This window comes from Meleagris gallopavo, chromosome 8, assembly GCF_000146605.3.
Source record: "Meleagris gallopavo isolate NT-WF06-2002-E0010 breed Aviagen turkey brand Nicholas breeding stock chromosome 8, Turkey_5.1, whole genome shotgun sequence".
Taxonomy (NCBI): domain Eukaryota; kingdom Metazoa; phylum Chordata; class Aves; order Galliformes; family Phasianidae; genus Meleagris; species Meleagris gallopavo.
The window spans coordinates 25,726,680-25,731,413 of NC_015018.2; the positions used below are offsets into that span (position 1 = coordinate 25,726,680).

The following is a 4,734-nucleotide window of genomic DNA, read 5'->3' on the forward strand; positions in this document are numbered from 1 at the left end:
TTTTTTTTAATCAAAGCTGGCTTTACATGTCTACTTACAGTCATAAAGAGCAATGTGTGGAAACATCCCCCTCAGTTCTCCTCAGAAGGCACAAGACAGAGTGTACAATACTTGATGCTAGCAGTGGTATATGCTTTTGGATTACCAGCTTGTAATTAAGGGAGTCATTAATGTTGTAAAGGAATTGTCAGCTTAATCTATAAACCATTCTCATCTTTAATGGGCAAAAACACACTCTGCAGAAGAGAGAATACATGCTGTTATGGTGTCAGTTTCCTCACTATGAATCTTCTCCACTATTTCTCCCAGTGGCTAGTCAAAAAACTTCCTCAGTCAGTATAGGGGTTCACAACACTGCTCAGGTTGCCTGTTCTTTGCCTTGAGTCCACACAAGTTGTTTGTTATATACTTCTATACTCTTGAGGAGGCTAAACTTCGCATTTTTCAAATCCTAAATACATTTAAAATATTAAGTTCAGTGCACTCTTCTGAACTACTTAGCTTTGCTTTGGCCTCTTGTAACTAGGGACATGGATGTAAGCAATTCAGGCAGCCCTACAGGGCCCACGAGGCAGGATAATCTCACTAATCACTGCTTCTAGCTTCTCCAGTGCTTTGTTTACTGACACTGGACAACAACTTGCTAACAGCTAATTGTTTCCTAGAGTGTGGCAAAGCCCAAGGAGATTTTGTTACTGACTGGAAGGATGGGAGTGTAACACAATGACTACAAATAACTGGTAGATGGTGGATAACTATCAGCAAAGCAAAGGGGAAAAACAAGGAAAGTCAGGTAGCCTTCATACCCTTGACATTAAGGAAGCCTAATCAATTGGTGAGAAGGATCACTTGCTTCTTAATTGCAATTAGTTGAAAAAAATGCAGAGCAGGGTGACTTCTCCTGACAATTGGAAAACTGCACCACAAAGACCATCCATCTCATGTGCAGTTAATTAACTTTACTGCCTGCTCCCTCACAAACACCTCATTCAAGGAGGGAATGAGATAGTAAGTCTTGTTGTGTCTTTGTAACTTTCCACCTTTTTTTACTCTCATCACTTTGGACGTGGTTCAGTTGACACTATCCACCTTGCTCACTACATAATTACCTCTTGGATATGGTCATCAAATACTGTGTGGGATTTGAAGGCCTTACTTGCCTCCATTGTCCCAGAAACTAAGACAACTTTTCTCACCATCTCCTCCATCAGTATGCGGAAGGAAAACTCCACTGCCTGGTGCTGATATTCAAATAAAATGTGTGCATTAGTCTCTTAAGGATTTTGCAGAGAGGCAGGCACTGTGAACATAACTTTCCATCTTCCAATGGAAGAGATTGCTCAGCTTGTTCAAAATATAACAAAAAAAATAATTTTAGATCACCAGGAAATTGAGCAAATTGCTTTTCTTACAATTTTTCTATTTCTCCTCTTTCTGCCCCTAAATGTTTTCTAGTCCTGTTTCTCCATAGCTTTTTAAAGCTTTTGTACTTTTTCAAACATTAGAATTGCATTTTAAGTTTGGCTTTTCAAAGCTAGCTGAAGTATCTGAAGTTAAAAGTTGTGTAGTAACTCTTTCAATTGTTATTTCTGCTTTTTTTTTTTTAATAATTGGGAAAATGACAAAGAAAAGTCAAGACAGAGAAATAACCACATCCAACTGTAACTGGATATTAAAAAATCCAACAAATATTAAGGAGAACAGTTGTCTACTCATTTCTAAAAAGCCATTTGCCAAATCTTACTTTCCTCTTCCTACAATCTTTAAATCAAACATTTCTCTCATTCTCTTTTTTCTTCTTTTTCCCCCAGGAGGAGCGAACATTGGGTATATCCATAAAGAATATGTAAAAACATACTACTCACATGAAATATCCAGGTACCAACCTAAGGGTAGTGCTAGCAGGGTTCCTAAGTAGCACTGGAATCTCTATCTGTGAAGTCTCCTATAGGACTATTCAAAGCCTAATTGGACAATGTAATGAACCACCTGCTGCAGCTGATCCTGCTCTAATTGGGGCTGGAGTAGATGCACCTGAGATGCCTGCCAGCCTTCACCATTCTTTGAGCCTATTGCAGAGGCAACATTTGCTAAGGAAGAGTATCATGTGTGGAGACAGTTGGGCCTCATTACCAGTGTGCCCCGTACACTTTCATTGGCTGTTCTATAAGAACGTAGTGGCCTGAAGTGCAAAGAGCTGCATGACTTTCCCTAGCAAGGAGCAAGAGGCATTGGGTAGAAGGACAGGGAGCTGGACCTGTATTTCTGAAAGACCTCAGGGTTCCCTCCTTCTGCCTGTCCCTGACTGCTCTGTGTGGTCTGCTGTCCTCCTCTCAGGGCTGGAGTATCATAATTCATAGCCTGTGCTTGCTGCCAAGCCTCTGCTGCCCTGAGATGCTGTTTGTCCCCAGTAGAACCAAAGAGAAATCACTCCACTACACGTACATTAAGCATATGAACAGCTCTGACAAGAGGCACAGCAATAATTTTTTTTGGTAAGCTGACTTACGCTTTATTGAATTCATTTACTGGTTGTCCAACAGCTCCATCAGGTGCTTTTGCAGTAGCCAGACACAGAGGCATGACCTCAAGTCTGGAGTGATTCATAAGGTCCTCCCCTCTTCTTTACTACAGAGGTAACAGTAAAATCTTCAGCAAGCAGGGTACGTGACTGTGGCAGACTAAACATTAGTGCTGTGCAGACTAAACATTAGTGCTGTGCAGACTACACAGTCGCATCATTTCAGTGGGAGCAGCTATGTGTAGCTGTGCCAAGCTTTATCAGGCTGATGTCCTCTGGACATGTTTGAAGTGCTTACCAGTTTGATGTGACAATGGCAGGAAATACAATTGGAATGAAATTTCAGCATCGTTCCCTCTCCAGGTGTAAAGCATCAATCAATGCAACAACTTGCAATATCTCACATTCCTTTTTTGTGTGTGTGTGCAGGTTGAATTGTAGCATATCTTTAGCTGCACTGATGTGGTAACGAATTGCAAATTTATTAGCGAAATATTGAAGAAGTGGACATTTTGTCATAATGACTTTGCAAAGTGAGAGAAACAAGTCACCAGAAGTCTACTTTTCTACAGGGAAGCTTGAGAAAAACACTTCAGTGTTGGCCACACATGCACAAAGCAGTAATGATAAATAAGCCATAATACAGAGAAATGTTGTTATGTTTTGTGAGAGATGAAGCAAAGGTTGGCTGGTTTCTATGGACTCAGCATCACAGTGCAACGTATACATGCAAAATGTATTGTACAGAATAAATGGAATGGGAATAACTGATGAATATCACAGATGAAAGACATAGAAAGCTTTACTGCACCATTGGATAATGTTTGGGTATTTGCTAGTGACAGATGGTCACCCCTTTCATCTGTACATGTGCCCCCCAGATGGAAGATTGTTTGACAGCACACGAACTGTTACTCCCTCTTTGTCATCTTGCAGCATTCTTGTAGCTTAAAGGGCCTTGTGTGTTTAATCTATCAAGCAGAAATTTTATGAGGCAGGTGCTTAAGAGTGTGGTAGGAGGAGAGATAAAACTAATAAATTAAAGTCAGTTCCAGTTACTCTTAATCACAGGCACTCTTAAGCATGGGCACAGACTGAGATCACTTAGCTGTTCCTAAATGACCTGGATCTCGTATTACCATCAGTGCTGACGACACTTGTGGTGTTAACTGGTAGCATGCAGAGGCCAAATAAAGGAACACATCAACTTAAAACCATGTATGGCCAAATTTCCTCCACAGTGGATGCCAATGGAAAGGCGCAATGTGTGCTGAATACCAGAAAATTAATTATGAGCTGAAATACCTTTCAGGCCAATCTTGAGTTGTTCTGTTCCCCAGACCAAATGTTGCAAGCGGTTGGAGGTGGCTGGAGGCAACAAGGTGACTGGAGGTCTCTCTTTGTGGCAGCCGAGCTCCCAGAGATACGTGTCCCACTGTGGGCACTCTGGTGGCTGGGTGCAAGTGGGTCCATAACTGTCTCAGCCCATTTCTCCTGGGTAAGGGCTTCAGCACGTTACTGAGAAGTCTTCTGAACATTACTTCAGCTACATTTTAAAGCAGAGCACAGAAACCAAGAAGGGCAAACAGTTTTTGGGAAAAAATTCAGGGCTAACACAGCAACTTAGACTCAGGTGAACAGAGGCATGCTAATGCAGAGCTTTGCCCTCAGCATCTTCTTTTGCCTAAGACCCCTTTCTGCAGAGTGACTCTGTCCTTACATATAGGCTCTGGGGCTTTCTCCTACTCTGGACTATGGGGGAAAGACACAAGTCCTTATTACAGCATCTCATTTTCGTTCCTTCACAGGTAAGTCCTCTCTGTTGCTGTACAGGTAGTGTGTTGCAACCATTTTATTCTGGAGGCAAATCAGTATACCAGGAGAGCTGCTCCACTGCATGTTCTCTGTAACCATAAAGATGCCCATGGTTGTCCTCTCAACAGAACCCTGAGATTCCAGCTTTGATTAGCTGAGGATAGAGCCTATCAAATGTTTCTTCTAGGCCAGTAGTTTTTGCCTCCCTATTTTTTAGCACGTCTTCCTCTGTTCCCAGAGGAATTTGGTCTTATTTGTTGAAATGTCTCCTGGCTGGACCATCTCCAGACATCATCTGTAAGGCTGATTAATTATCAGGGAGATCATCACAATTCATAATAAGTTGTGTGCTAATTACATGTACCCTATGAGTATTTTCCTCTCATTTGTCTTGTGAG

General features: G+C 41.7%; 1 long non-coding RNA gene across 1 annotated transcript in view; it reads right to left on the minus strand.

The window, feature by feature from the left end:
• The window catches only part of LOC104912011, a 6,785-nt gene extending 4,819 nt beyond the window's left edge, over positions 1–1,966 (minus strand). Inside the window, exon 1 of the long non-coding RNA XR_794357.3 lies at positions 1,866–1,966. This is a non-coding gene — a long non-coding RNA (uncharacterized LOC104912011). The remainder of the gene's footprint in view (positions 1–1,865) is intronic.
• Positions 1,967–4,734: the final 2,768 nt, after the last annotated feature.